The sequence below is a fragment of the Marmota flaviventris genome, chromosome 8, assembly GCF_047511675.1.
Source record: "Marmota flaviventris isolate mMarFla1 chromosome 8, mMarFla1.hap1, whole genome shotgun sequence".
Classification (NCBI taxonomy): domain Eukaryota; kingdom Metazoa; phylum Chordata; class Mammalia; order Rodentia; family Sciuridae; genus Marmota; species Marmota flaviventris.
In genome coordinates this window covers 129,388,878-129,404,833 of record NC_092505.1, presented here as the reverse complement: position 1 = coordinate 129,404,833, position 15,956 = coordinate 129,388,878, and positions in this window count along the sequence as shown.

Here is a 15,956-nt window from a genome sequence, read left to right as displayed (position 1 = left end):
CAAAAATAAACAAATATGGCTGGAAGAACAAACCATATCTCAATAATAACCCTAAATGTTAATGGCTTAAACTCACCAATTAAGAGACACAGGCTAGTAGAATGGATCACAAAACAAGACCCAACAGTATGCTGCCTACAGGAGACGCAATTGATAGGAAAAGACACACGTAGGCTGAAGGTGAAAGGTTGGGAAAAATCATATCACTCATATGGACTTCGGAAACAATCAGGAGTGTCCATACTCATATCAAATAAAATAGATTTCAAGCCAAAGTTAATCAAAAGAGATAAAGAGGGACACTACATACTGCTTAAGGGAACCATACACCAACAAGACATAACAATCATAAATATTTATGCCCCAAACAATGGTGCAGCTATGTTCGTCAAACAAACTCTTCTCAAGTTCAAGAGTCGAATAGACCACCATACCATAATCATGGGAGACTTCAACACACCTCTCTCGCCACTGGACAGATCTTCCAAACAAAAGTTGAATAAGGAAACTATAGAACTCAATAACACTATTAATAATCTAGACCTAATTGACATATATAGAGTATACCACCCAACATCAAGCAGTTACACTTTTTTCTCAGCAGCACATGGATCCTTCTCAAAAATAGATCATATATTATGTCACAGGGCAACTCTTAGACAATATAAAGGAGTAGAGATAATACCATGCATCTTATCTGATCATAATGGAATGAAACTGAAAATCAACGATAAAAGAAGGAAGGAAAAAGCATACATCACTTGGAGAATGAACAATAGGTTACTGAATGATCAATGGGTTATAGAAGACATCAAGAAGGAAATTAAAAAATTCTTAGAGATAAATGAAAACACAGACACAACATATCGGAATCTATGGGACACAATGAAAGCAGTTCTAAGAGGAAAATTCATTGCTTGGAGTTCATTCCTTAAAAAAAGAAAAAACCAACAAATAAATGATCTCATACTTCATCTCAAAATCCTTGAAAAAGAAGAGCAAAACAACAGCAAAAGAAGTAGAAGGCAAGAAATAATTAAAATCAGAGCTGAAATTAATGAAATCGAAACAAAAGAAACAATTGAAAAAATTGACAAAACTAAAAGTTGGTTCTTTGAAAAAATAAACAAAATCGACAGACCCTTAGCGATGCTAGCGAAGAGAAGAAGAGAGAGAACTCAAATTACCAGCATACGGGATGAAAAAGGCAATATCACAACAGACACTTCAGAAATACAGAAGATAATCAAAAACTATTTTGAATCCTTATACTCCAATAAATTAGAAGATAGTGAAGGCATAGATAAATTTCTTAAGTCATATGATCTGCCCAGATTGAGTCAGGAGGATATAGAAAACCTAAACAGACCAATATCAATTGAGGAAATAGAAGAAACCATAAAAAGACTACCAACTAAGAAAAGCCCAGGTCCGGATGGGTTTACAGCAGAATTTTACAAAACCTTTAAAGAAGAACTAATACCAATACTTTTCAAGCTACTTCAGGAAATAGAAAAGGAGGGAGAACTTCCAAATTCATTCTATGAGGCAAACATCACCCTGATACCTAAACCAGACAAAGACACTTCAAAGAAAGAAAACTACAGACCAATATCTCTAATGAACCTAGATGCAAAAATCCTCAATAAAATTCTGGCGAATCGGATACAAAAACATACCAAAAAAATTGTACACCATGATCAAGTAGGATTCATCCCTGGGATGCAAGGCTGGTTCAATATACGGAAATCAATAAATGTTATTCACCACATCAATAGACTTAAAAATAAGAACCATATGATCATCTCGATAGATGCGGAAAAAGCATTCGACAAAGTACAGCATCCCTTTATGTTCAAAACTCTAGAAAAACTAGGGATAACAGGAACATACCTCAATATTGTAAAAGCAATCTATGCTAAGCCTCAGGCTAGCATCATTCTGAATGGAGAAAAACTGAGGGCATTCCCTCTAAAATCTGGAACAAGACAGGGATGCCCTCTCTCTCCACTTCTGTTCAACATAGTTCTCGAAACACTGGCCAGAGCAATTAGACAGACGAAAGAAATTAAAGGCATAAAAATAGGAAAAGAAGAACTTAAATTATCACTATTTGCAGATGATATGATTCTATACCTAGCAGACCCAAAAGGCTCTACAAAGAAACTATTAGAGCTAATAAATGAATTCAGCAAAGTGGCAGGATATAAAATCAACACGCATAAATCAGAGGCATTCCTGTATATCAGCGACAAATCCTCTGAAATGGAAATGAGGACAACCACTCCATTCAAAATATCTTCAAAAAAAATAAAATACTTGGGAATCAACCTAACAAAAGAGGTGAAAGACTTATACAATGAAAACTACAGAACCCTAAAGAGAGAAATAGAAGAAGATCTTAGAAGATGGAAAAATATACCCTGTTCATGGATAGGCAGAACTAACATCATCAAAATGGTGATATTACCAAAAGTTCTCTATAGGTTTAATGCAATGCCAATCAAAATCCCAACAGCATTTCTTGTAGAAATAGAGAAAGCAATCATGAAATTCATATGGAAAAATAAAAGACCCAGAATAGCAAAAACAACTCTAAGCAAGAAGTGTGAATCAGGCGGTATAGCGATACCAGACTTCAAACTATACTACAGAGCAATAGTAACAAAAACAGCATGGTACTGGTACCAAAACAGGCGGGTGGACCAATGGTACAGAATAGAGTACACAGAAACCAATCCACAAAACTACAGCTATCTTATATTTGATAAAGGGGCTAAAAGCATGCAATGGAGGAAGGATAGCATCTTCAACAAATGGTGCTGGAAAAACTGGAAATCCATATGCAACAAAATGAAACTGAATCCCTTTCTCTCGCCATGCACAAAAGTGAATTAAAAATGGATCAAGGAGCTTGATATCAAATCAGAGATGTGCCGTCTGATAGAAGAAAAAGTTGGCTACGATCTACAGTCGGTGGGGTCGGGCTCCAAATTCCTCAATAGGACACCCATAGCACAAAAGTTAATAACTAGAATCAACAAATGGGACTTACTCAAACTAAAAAGTTTTTTCTCAGCAAAAGAAACAATAAGAGAGGTAAATAGGGAGCCTACATCCTAGGAAAAAATCTTTACTCCTCACACTTCAGATAGAGCCCTAATATCCAGAGTATACAAAGAACTCAAAAAATTAGACAATAAGAGAACAAACAACCCAATCAACAAATGGGCCAAGGACCTGAACAGACACTTCTCAGAGGAGGACATACAGTCAATCAACAAGTACATGAAAAAATGCTCAACATCTCTAGCAGTCAGAGAAATGCAAATCAAAACCACCCTAAGATACCATCTCACTCCAGTAAGATTGGCAGCCATTATGAAGTCAAACAACAACAAGTGCTGGCGAGGATGTGGGGAAAAGGGTACACTTGTACATTGCTGGTGGGACTGCAGATTGGTGCAGCCAATTTGGAAAGCAGTATGGAGATTTCTTGGAAAGCTGGGAATGGAGCCACCATTTGACCCAGCTATTCCCCTTCTTGGTCTATTCCCTAAAGACCTAAAAAGAGCATGCTACAGGGACACTGCTACATCGATGTTCATAGCAGCACAGTTCACAATAGCAAGACTGTGGAACCAACCTAGATGCCCTTCAACAGACGAATGGATAAAAAAAATGTGGCATTTATACACAATGGAGTATTACTCTGCATTAAAAAATGACAAAATCATAGAATTTACAGGGAAATGGATGGCATTAGAGCAGATTATGCTAAGTGAAGCTAGCCAATCCCTAAAAAACAAATGCCAAATGTCTTCTTTGATATAAGGAGAGTAACTAAGAACAGAGTAGGGACGAAGAGCAGGAGAAGAAGATTAACATTTAACAGGGATGAGAGGTGGGAGGGAAAGGGAGAGAGAAGGGAAATTGCATGGTAATGGAAGGAGACCCTCAGGGTTATACAGTGGAGGGGGTAGAGAGAGAGGAGGGGAGGGGAGGGGAGAGGTGGGGAGGGGGGAGGGTGGAGGATGGGAAAGGCAGCGGAGCACAACAGACACTAGTATGGCAATTTGTAAATCAATGGATGTGTAACTGATGTGATTCTGCAATCTGTGTATGGGGTGAAGGTGGGAGTTCATAACCCACTTGAATCAAAGTGTGGAATATGATATGTCAAGAAATTTGTAATGTTTTGAACAACCCACAATAAAAAATTAAAAATAAATAAATAAATAAATAAAAAGACCCTGAAAAGTAAGCAGCAGCAAACAGGTTAAAGGAGAACCTCAGAAAGTGCAGTATCATTAATCTAAATTCAAACATGTCAATTAGATTATTAATGTGAGTAGGTAGAAACAGAAAAACAAAACAAAACAACAACAAAAACAAAAAAGCCAGGCATGGTGGTGCACACCTGTAATCCCAGCAGCAGCTCAGAAGCCTGAGACAGGAGGATGGCAAGTTTAAAGCCAGCCTCAGCAACATAGAGAGGCCCTGTCTGTAAATAAAAAATAAAAAGAGGGTTGGGGGCTGTAGCTCAGTGGTTAAACACCCCTGGGTTCAATTTCCAGTACCCAAAAAAAAAAAAAAAAAAAGATTGTGAGTTAGTACCTAAAAATGTGAAGAACATGGCTTAAAATTAAATTTTCAATAGATATTTGATGAATAAATGTATAGGTGAATGATGTCATATTTATTTGATACGAGATGCATGGTATTTGTAGATTCAGAAACATTTAGTAGGACATTCTACACTCTTAGGAGAATAATAATAGGAAATACTTGCCATATGCCAGACACAGTCCTAAGTGCTTCACAAATAACTGGTTTAGTCTTAAGCATATGAAAAAGATATCACAACTAGCTTTCTTTTACAAAAGAGGAAAAGTGAGCACAGAGAGTTGTAATGACTTGCCTAAATTTGGCATTCTTAAAAAAATCAGTAAACTATAGAAATGGGATTCAAATCTCTGTATTCTGATTCCAAAGTTTACAGTCTATACTGAACTGTGGTGCTTCAGTACTAGTTACCAAAATCAAATGTGCATCAGAATCACCTGGCAAATTTCTTACAACAGATTGCTGGACCCCAGCCACAGAGACTCTCATTTGGTAGGTCTACCAAAAAGTCTGAGACTTTTTACCTAACTAGTACTCAGCTGAAGCAGATTCTTTTGCTTTCAGGAGCTGGAGTACGTTTGAGAAGGAAACAAATTGCCCCTGTGGCTGTTTCCCTACCTAATCCAGTCTAGCCGGACAGAAGTTTCTAGATCTTGACTAGATAGTACTCAAACTTCTCTTGCCAACTGTAATATATGGTAGATTTCAGGTAAAGTATAATTAAGATTGATTTTAACATAAATTTTAATACTTTGCCATAAAACTGAGCAATTCCACATCCAGGTATCTATCCAAGACAATGAAAAAAAATGTCCAACCAAATATTTGTACATGAATGTTCATGACAGCATTTTTCCTAATCACCCCGAACTAGAAATGCCTATCAAATAATAAAACTAATAAGAAGAGTTTCCATAAAAGCGTGGACTCTCAGCATTAGAAATCACTTTGAACCTCATGTGCTTCAGTTGGTTCCCCACCACCTCTGATTGTTGAGTTCAGAAACAGGTCCATTCAAAATTAAAGAAATAAGGAAGTAAACAAAAAAATCAAAGTGTCAAAATTTATAAACTTTAAAAGAATGTATTTTATTTGTAAAGTGAAGTCATTAGAAGTACTGAAAGAGACTATTATTTGTATTCCATATGAATCTATATGTATGATTTGAATCTGTATGATTTGAACCTATATGATTTGAAGCAAGTTTCCTTTTTGTAAAATAATAATAGTATTTCTCTCACGAAGTTATTGTGTTAAATAGTGTAATGCATGCAGAGTGTTATTAGCAGGGCTGACAAAAGCTGGTACTTAATAAGTATCAGCTGCAATTTTTGAGATTTTTGATAGTACGGTATAAAATCCAGTCTTAGCAATGCTGGTCATAAACTCAATGCCCACTGTTATGGTTTGGATCTTAAATGTCCCTCAAAAGTCACCAGTCTGTGGTGCTGTTGAGAGGTGGTACAACTTTTAGGAGGTGGGGCCCAGAGGCAGAAGGTGAGGTTTTGGTGGGGGCATGCCTTTTATGGGGACGTTAGGACTCCCCCTCCCTCCTCGCCACCTTGAAATGAGCGGATTTGGTCTACCACATGTTCTTCACTGTGACATTCTGCCTCACCCCAGACCCAAAGCTAACTGACCATGCATGGAGTGACACCTCTGAAACCATGAGAAAATAAATCCTTCCTCCTTATAAGTTTATTTTATCTTGGGTATTTGTCACAAGGATGGAAAGCTGACTACCACAATCATGAACAAATGAACGGTGTTTCTCAGCCCATTTCATGCTTTTTTTTTTTTTCCCAATGAAATTCAATGTAATCTTTTTTCCTATGAGTTTAAATTTGTATTTTTCAACAGTGGATATTTATACTGAACCCCTCAGTACTGCTTTACTGCTGTGAGAAATTCCTTGGTCTTCCAAATGTTTAGAATAACTTCCTTGTATTTAAAGAGAGCTAATAAGAAAAATAAATCTTCATTTCTGTAGATACAAACAATAAAATATGAGAGATGATCAAGGAATATAGCCCATAAGTCTAACCTCCAAGATAACCTGAAAATCTAGGATAAGACCCTTACATCACAGGATTAAAACTTAAAAGAATACCAAAATTGAGGTTAATTGCTTACAGGAAATTTTTACATACATTAACAATGTTTATTTCTGCTGTATGCTTGATATATGTGATATATGACATGTTACATTTATTAAATATATTGTATACACATATCACAAAATTAAAATAAATATAGGGATACTCTTTCAAGTTGAATAATAAAAAAAATCAAGACATTCTTCCACAGTATTTAAAACAACCTGTCTCTAAAGATGTTCATTTCAAGAGCCTTATTTGTAAAAGCAGAAATTGGAGGCAGCCTACATACCCATCAGTAGAAAAGAAGTTACATTATGGTTCATATGTACAATGGAATAATTTTCAGCCTTCACAAATAATGAAACAAATTATATACACCAATTTTGAAAATATGTTCATGGAAAATAGAAAATAATGATGCGTGAATGTAGTTTGTTATCATTTGTGTAAAACATCAATTCTGTATTACGTTCACCTATGTGTAAACACACAAATTTCCATTATGCATGCATACATATTTATAAATGCATATAAGATACATGGACACATAAAATAGTTGATGCTTTCTAGTTCTAATTCTTGCAGCATTCAAGAATAGCTGGGATTTTTAAAAAAACAAAGAAAATGTTAAGCAATATCATATCTTTCAATGTCACATCTTTTTTTAGGGAACCAAGTTTAATCTCATTGGTACCTCAAACAATTAGAATAGTAGTTCTAGAAATATTATCAGCATTTACTAAGTTCTTACTATGTTTGGGTGCTTTTTTGTACACTTCAGATATGCATAAAAATCTACATCATAACCCTATGAAATATGTAATACTTTTTATTCATTTTAAAATGAGGAAATTGAAACACAAAGAAATAGGATAACTTGCCTAGCTCTCTCTCTTAAGTGAAGTGTGGACCGTAACTGAGTTCTTCGCTCTTCAAAGGAGCATGACAGCCAGTACCATTTTTGTCATCAAAGTTCTGTTCTGATTGAGGGCTGAACCTTGACAAGATAAATTCTTTGGTCACTCAGACTAAATGTAGAACTTAAAATACCTGCTTTATCCTACTTCAGACAGTATTAATGAGTAATGAGATGTGAATACATGTGAAACGTGTTAACATCTAATAAGAAAAAATCACAACATTCAGTGGTTCTAATAGGAAGGTAGACAGGGTCTTTAAAATCCTGATATTACTATTTAACTGACTGATAATTTTGTACAAGACAAGTCCCTTTGGATCTTGTGAAATTTAGAAAAGCCATTTCCCATTTCAAAGATGTCTAAAGATATTTCCAAAGGAAAATTGTAGCAGAGATACTAATAGAGGACATAAAGACATCAGAGAAGATAAGGAGTAATTGAAGAAACAGAAAAAGATGTCAAAAGAAACAAACAATAAGAACTCTCACTGACAAGTTACAGAGAAAAATCTATCCCAAACAAGCATTTTCTTTAACATTGGAATTGTCTCAGAACAGGCATAGTTCTGAAAATTTCACCCCAAGAAATCAAATTGACAACCCCTTAACCTCTAGAACAATCCTCCTGCTAGGGCATTAGAGGCTTCCCCATAAATGGTACACAAGCACAGAAAGACTTTTGTCCTTTGATTTTTGTCCAATTCTCTAAAAGAAAAGGGGGCTTATGAAAAACATAGCACTGATACTTTAGCCCAGCAAGAAAATGGTAGACTATACTGTGAAAGAGCAATGAGATGCTTCTGGAAGGCTTTTTCTCAGCATTGTCATCTCCATGATAGGAAACTGCTATGAACCAGGAAACTGCTGATGGCAGCATGAAGGTTTTAGACTAGTAAGTCTTTGTCCTCTCTAAATAGGCTGATTTATAAAGAGAATAACTGTATTGAGCAGATAGCAATGTGGAGGAGAACAGGAAGATAAGAGGGTCAGAGCAGGAAAAAAAATGGGAATCAACGTCTGGGAGAATGACAAGTATCAGTCATCCATTCGTCCATACACCCACCTACTAACCTACTTACTTACCCATCCATCTGTCTGTTTGGATATTGGTTTTAGGCTTTCATTATCAGAAATATAGACCAGTTTTCAGTGTGGCTACTTAAGACTCCTTGATGCCAGAGAAGATGGGGGAAAGGAGGAGACACCTCCCTTTTTGGATTAGAAATAGAAATGGCAGCAAGAGGTATTCGTTTGTTTTGTTCTTTTTAGCCTCAAAGCCAGCATGCTGCTATTGTTTGCTGGCCTAACAAAAATAAAATCAAGGCTTTCACTGAACAGTCTTCTATTCTCCTGCCAAATGCTAAATTGACAGCTCAGCTTCTGTAACAGCTTGCTTTACTGATGCCACACAGTTTCTCTTCATATACTGGGTCACAAGGAAGCAAGAGGGTTAACAGAAAGCAAGATGGAACAGAAGAAACTAGATTAGCATTTTGAAGGCTATGTAGGCTGGCATCCAATCAGTTCCTCCAGGAGGCAGAACTGGAATTATTAGCTTCCTGCTAAATATATTTTGTAGTTATTTCATGTGTTATAGTAAAAATTCATGCTTTCTAAAATCTCCATCCCTCTTACTCAACAGAGTGCTTTCAACTGTTCTCAACAAATCCTTCTGTAATCTTCAGAATTTTTCTGGAAATTTTGATTTATTGATTCTAAACTGTAGTAACCCTAACCGACAAGTGCAATCCAGGTATTGATGCAAAATCTGATAAGCAGCTTCTGGTTCAGAAGCTCACTAAGGGCTGGGGGGCTATGCAGTTCATTCTGCCTGCCCCTGCCCCACTGCCCAACGGACAGGACTAAAGTTCAGCCTTCACAGTCTAAGTAAGACGCCAGGACTACAAGTATGACCTGTAATAATGGTCAGAGTATTCCCAGCTGGCCAGTGGTGAACCATGCAGAGGGAGTCAGGCTGTCTTTTGGGACACTCAAGTCATTATTACTCCCTCCCCATCTGATTTGTGGTGCTGAATTCACCATTTCCCAAAAAACCTGTAGTGAAAGATGTTGAAGAGCATAATTATGAAGAGATATCAAGGAATGGCTGGGCCTTTCTCAATGAATACCACTCTAATAATCAGACATTCTGTAACTGAAATGCCACTTAAGCCAGCAGATTTTTAAGAACAACATTAAGTAGGGTGTTTTGTAATAAACATCGAATGAACGATGAACTGATTGTCCAGGAGGTCTCTTTAGTTCTGTTGATAGATGGATGCTCTTGGTCATTTTCTAAGCAAAGCTCCTTTGAGTGAGATGGGGAGTTCATAACGATGAGGCAAAAAGAAAGTTAAAAAAAAAAAAAAAACTAAAGCTGGAGGAAAAGTAAAAAGAAAGATACCAATTAAACATTTTTGGAGATAAGCCCAGCAAAACCTGTCCATGCTTTGTATAGGTTATCACCACTATTAATTGCACATGTAGTAAAATATACACCTGTTCCCTTCTTAAAATGTTGGGAGATTGTTCCCAATGTTGATCTAGTGTTTTCCTTTTTCCCAAGATATCATTTACCAAATGAGGAAGAGGTAAGTGAGGAAAGGGTGAAATTAAGGAAAATAAAAGAGTCAGCAGCTTGCAGGATCTGATACCTTAGTCTTCATGATGCCACACAGATTCGGGCTCCTGGTTCACCTCAACTGATAATGTAATAAATTAACTCAATCACTAAGACACAACCATTTTACTTTAAAAAAATAGCAAGAAAGAAACAGGAAAACCCTTCACCAGCTTCAATTCCACATGGTTTGATTTCAGTAGATTTTAGATTATTTTTGTAATTTCACTTCCCCTTTGTCATCTATTTGATTTCACTAGAAATGGACAATTTACTTTCCATTTCTTTTACTCCTAATTTAGGCTACAGATGGGCCAGAACTAGGAAGACTGAAGATATGGATAAGTCTATAGGCTAAATTTTAATAAAAATAATATTATAAAATTGATGTTGATAGGAATAAAATACAAATAGTTCTAGGCATGAGCTAAGAATGAAAGACATGCACTATTGTTTTTTCCCTTCATTTAAAAATCTCTCACATGAATTTTTAGTAAGATAATATCCAGCAATAACTCCTGAATGATCAATAAAGAGGAAATCACGGCTATCAGACTTGTGTATTAAATGGAACATAGTGATGTAGGGCATGGACCTTGAGATCCAAGAGACCTGGTTGCAAATGGCTCTCTACTCCTTTCCAGTGGTGGGAAATTGAGAAAGTAAAATACCTTCTCTGGGGTCCCAATAAAAAAATACAGATAACAATTATGTGTTATAAAAACTAAAGTACTACCTCTGTGTTAGAACAATTAAATACAATGATTTATTAAAGTCCGTCTCATAGTAACTGGCACAAAGTAAATGCTCAGCAAGTGATAGGATTATACATACATATATTTCTTTTGAAATAAGTCTGAAATTAACCAGCATTTTGGATTCTTAATATCTTTTCCTTGGTCACATGAGGCAGTATAGAAAACTTTAATAATAAATTAGTAACTTATTTTATTGGAAGGTGCTCAATAATAAGGATTGACCAAGTTTCATTGTTAAGATAAGGCACCATGGAGCTGTGTCTATTACAGATTCTCACTGTATTATTCACCAGAGACATTTTTGCTAAACCTGAGTTTATTGATATTTTTTAGAACAATGGTAATGTGATTACTTGGGGAAAAAAATCCCAATTTGGTTGTTTGCAGAGATTTAAATTCAGGAGTTAAAAAACTATTTTCATTTTATATTGGTAAACAATCTTAAATTGTGTATTTAACATCTACACACACATATACAGAAATACCTTCTGGCAAACTTGGTTTTTTTACATATCGTTACAGTCTGAGTGTCTGTATCCCCCCAAATCCATATACTGAAATCTTAACACCCATAATGATGATATTAGAATATGGAACCTTTGGCAGAATTAGTCCCCTGAACAACAAAGCCTATGAGAGACCCCTTGCCTCTTTCATGATGTGAACAACAAAGCCTATGAGACCCCCCCTTGCCTCTTTCATGATGAGACAATATCTGTGAAGCAGAAAGAGGGCCTTCATCAGACCAGCCCTGGAATTCCCAGCCTCCACAATAGGAAGATACAAATTCCTGTGGTTCATAAAGTTGTAAATTTGTGGTATTTTGTTATAGCATCACAAGTGGATGGAGATACAGTTTTCCAGTAATCAATATTTACCCATTATCACAAACGTTAAAGAAATCTATATGAAAGTTGGACGCAGTAGCACATGCTGATGCCTGTATTCCCAGCCACTTGGGAGGCTGAGGCTGGGGGATCACAAATTGGAGACTAGCCTCAGCAATTTAGGAAGACCTATCTCAATATAAAAAGTGTGGGGATGTAGCTTAGTGATAAAGAGCCCCTCAGGTAAGCCTTAGTATAGTACCAAAAAAAAAAAAATACATCACATCAAAGAAAATATATTTGTTCTAATATTATACAGAAAAATAAAAAGGCTAAGAAAGTCAATGTAATCATCTGGTGATTTTTTTTTTAAGTTTGTTAATCCACACTCACACTATTCATACGATTTTTGAAAGTTTCTATTATCAAATCTTAAATGGAACATTGATATAACTAAGCCTACAAGAAAGACTACTTTACATGTTGGAAAATTCTTAGCATGGAAATGTTAATGACCCTCAGGAAAAACCTAACTACAAAACTTCTAAATAACTATTATTGTGTATGTTTTCGCTCCAGTGGAAATTCTGCTTATCATCTTGTAATTCTCTTAAGACCACCTGTGACCTCGATATGTATCTTTTCCCCTATCTGCTGACAGTAATAATAATTACTACACAGTTTATGTTCTAGTCATGGCAGAAAATCTCCAAGTTTCCAGAGTAAGGACAACAAGAAGATCAATATCAGTTTATTCCATTTACTCAAAGTATCTCATTTCACCTATAAACAAAAAAGTTTCTAATTACAAAAACAGTTTCTAATTACTCTTGGACAATCCTGGGTTTTGGAACCAGACTTCTGAGGTTGGAACCAGGAAGATCTGAGTTAAAAATCTAACTTTGGCATGTAACTGAGAGACTTTGAGTGAGTCCTGTTAGACTTCTGAACCATGAGAGGTTCCTCGTCTGTGCAAATGAGGTTGGCAACAGACAACAGGTTGTAACACAGGGTGGGGCACGTGGTCTGCTCTCTGTGCACTGCAATGCCCCTCTGATAACTCCTCTTTGATCTCGAATGCCTATCTTCAATTCCCATTTTCAAGATGATTATATAAAGTACTGTTACATGAATATGTATTCACGGATGTTTTTAAAAAGATCTCCCCAATTTAGAGCTGGATTTGAATCACTAAGGTTCTCCAATCTATACTCATGAAATAAGGAAACTCAGCTAAGTTCTGTTTTCTTCCAAGATTATTATTTTATGCTTTTTATAAAATAATTCCTGGAAAATCCTCTTCAAGTTTCTTTCATCTTGGGGGCCCTTGCTTTGCAGGTTCCCTAAGTTCTTGTTTAAACTGTCTACTGTATACTACAACTACCCCAGATGTTGTATTTTTCTGCTTCTGGAATTATAGAGAAAAAACAAAAGGAATATAAGGAAGTGGGGAGTTAATGCCTATGGAGAATGAGTAGTGCTTCCTTAGTGATCCACAGAAGTTTCTTTCTGCCTTTCTTGGTTTTCTAAATGAGAAAGGTCTTAATTTATTGCCTAGTGTGAAAGATGAGAACTTGGTATAGGCTCTTCTCCCTTATCCCATTTTTGAGAGCTTATGGGTTTTCTTCTTCTATTACATTCATTTATAATATTAAACATTATTTTAACTATAGTGGATATGTTTTACTAACTTCATCTCATTGAAAAGGAAATTGATACTAAAGATTAAGTACCCAAGGTGGAACTGGGTTTCCACAGACTTATTAGGGAGAGCAAAGATAACAGATAAACATTGTTATCCAAGTAAGAGAATACGTTGTCAGGAGATAGGTATAAGTAAGAAAAAAAGGAATACTTACTTGCTGTAACTAAATATGTGTTTCTTTTCTGGTAGAGTATACTGTTTTCACCTCTCAAAGGTTGTATTCCTTTGAGAAAAAAGATCTGTAATAGACCCAAAAGATCTGTAATATATTTTTTAAACTGATTAGCTGCAATGATTAGTACAGTATATTTGAATTACTTTTACATTAGTAAGATTTTTTCAAAATGCATTTATTGGTAAGACGTTTATTTTGGTTTATGTTGATTTACTATTTATTCTTTGCAAAATCTACAGTATGGATTTGGGAGCCAATAACTTTATAAACTAACTAGCTGAGCTTGAAATAAAATTTCCCTTATTAGTTTTATTTTCCTTTGTACTATGTAGGTGTCTGTCTGCTCACTGTTGCTCACAACAAGAAAAAAATGTCATACTTTTTCTTGGCAAAATTAAGTTTTTCATGAAAATAGCAATCATATCGTCTGTATGTGTTCAAAGCCAGCATGAATTTAATTGTGTAATGAAGTTTTATGTTCTCAGATGAACATAGCTGAATAGGTTTTCCAAGTAGGTTTTCTTGCTGGGATTACAGCAAGATCACTATGCCTGGCTCCTTTGATATTTTTATATCATATTTCTTTCAAATGCAGATGACTAAAAATGTCTGAATATAATAATTTCATAGTAAATTATAAATTATATGCACTTTAAAACCTTCTATGAAAAAATACATATAGATCTAGATTTTTCTCAAATCCAGTAATATTGAAAGTGTTTAAATCAACCAGTAAGGACATTCAAATTAAAAAAATCTCAGCAATGTATATATTGAAAAATAACAATGGGAGTTCATTTTAATAAGAGAAAAGAACATTGGTCTTTTCCTCAACCAGTTAAAATTTTAATAATGGTTTTAGAATTGTTAAACCACAGAACAAGATATTGTATTTTTCCCTATTGACTCATCTCAGAAAATAAAGTCAAATCTAGATAATTTCCTGTAATTAAATTAAAGCATGTTTTTGTCAATACAAAATGTTTTAAGTCCAACATTTTTATATATGAACATAATTTCACAATTAAAGGATATTTTAGCTCATATTAATAATACAATTGGAGTTCCTGGTATAGGATTAAGTGGGCAAGGGAAGCTTGGCTATAACTCACCAAAAAGGGAAAAAAAAAGTAAACCATTTATATGAGTGTGTATGTATGTATATATGTGTGTGTGTGTGTGTGTTAGTTTTATGTTGCTTTAATACCCAACAAGAACAACTTAGAGGAGAAAAAGCTTATTTTAGCTCATAGTTTCAGAGTTTTAACCCATAGTTGTCCAATTCTATTACTCTGTGCCTAAGGTGAGGCACAAGGGTATAGTAGAGGAGCACTGTTCCACTCATAATGTTCAGGAAGCAAAGAGAGAGAACAGTAGGGAAGATCAACCCTTCCAGGGCATATCTTCAGAGACTTACCTATTCCAGCCATACCCAAATCTGACTACAGTTTTGACTTGGTTAGTCCGTTCAAACTAGGATGAACTGATCAGACTATACCTCCATAAATCTTATCATTTCACCTCTAAATATTTCTGCATTAACAGAGGAGCTTTTGGAGGACAGTTCATATCCAAACATAACATTCTGCCCCTGGCCCCCAAAAGATCATGTCAATCTCACAATGTATTTAGTCTATATCCAAGAGTCCCCATAGTCTTACCAGTTCCAGTATTCCCCAAAAGTCCACATCTAAAGTCTCATCTAAGACTCAAGGCAAATTCTTGGCTATGAACTCCAGTAAAAATGAAAAGCAAGTTATATACATCTGATATATAATGGCACAACATTCCCATTGAAAAGGGGATAAATAAGAGCATAGAAAAAAGGGATGGGAACAAAACAAGACCTAAACCCAGTTGGGCAAACATTTTGTGTAGCTCCACCTCCTGCACCTGGGGCTCATGGTGGTAAGATGTGATCTCCAAGAGTCGTGGGCAGCTCTGCCCCTTTGCCCTTGCTGGTTTTGGCCCATATAGCCTCTTTTTTAGACTGGCTGTATCTGTAGCTAGCAGCTTTCCTCAGCAGACCATCCATGTTACTAGCATTTCTTAATCTAGGGTGGGGGTCTCCATTCCATCTTTGGCTTTACCTTCACAGTTTCATGCATCACCCTCTCAGGAGATTCCAACCCTGCTACACTTTCTCTAGTCTCCCAGGCCTTCCTTTGAAATCTCAGTGAAACCCTCCATTACCCACTAACTCCAGCATCCTACATTCCAGCAGAAC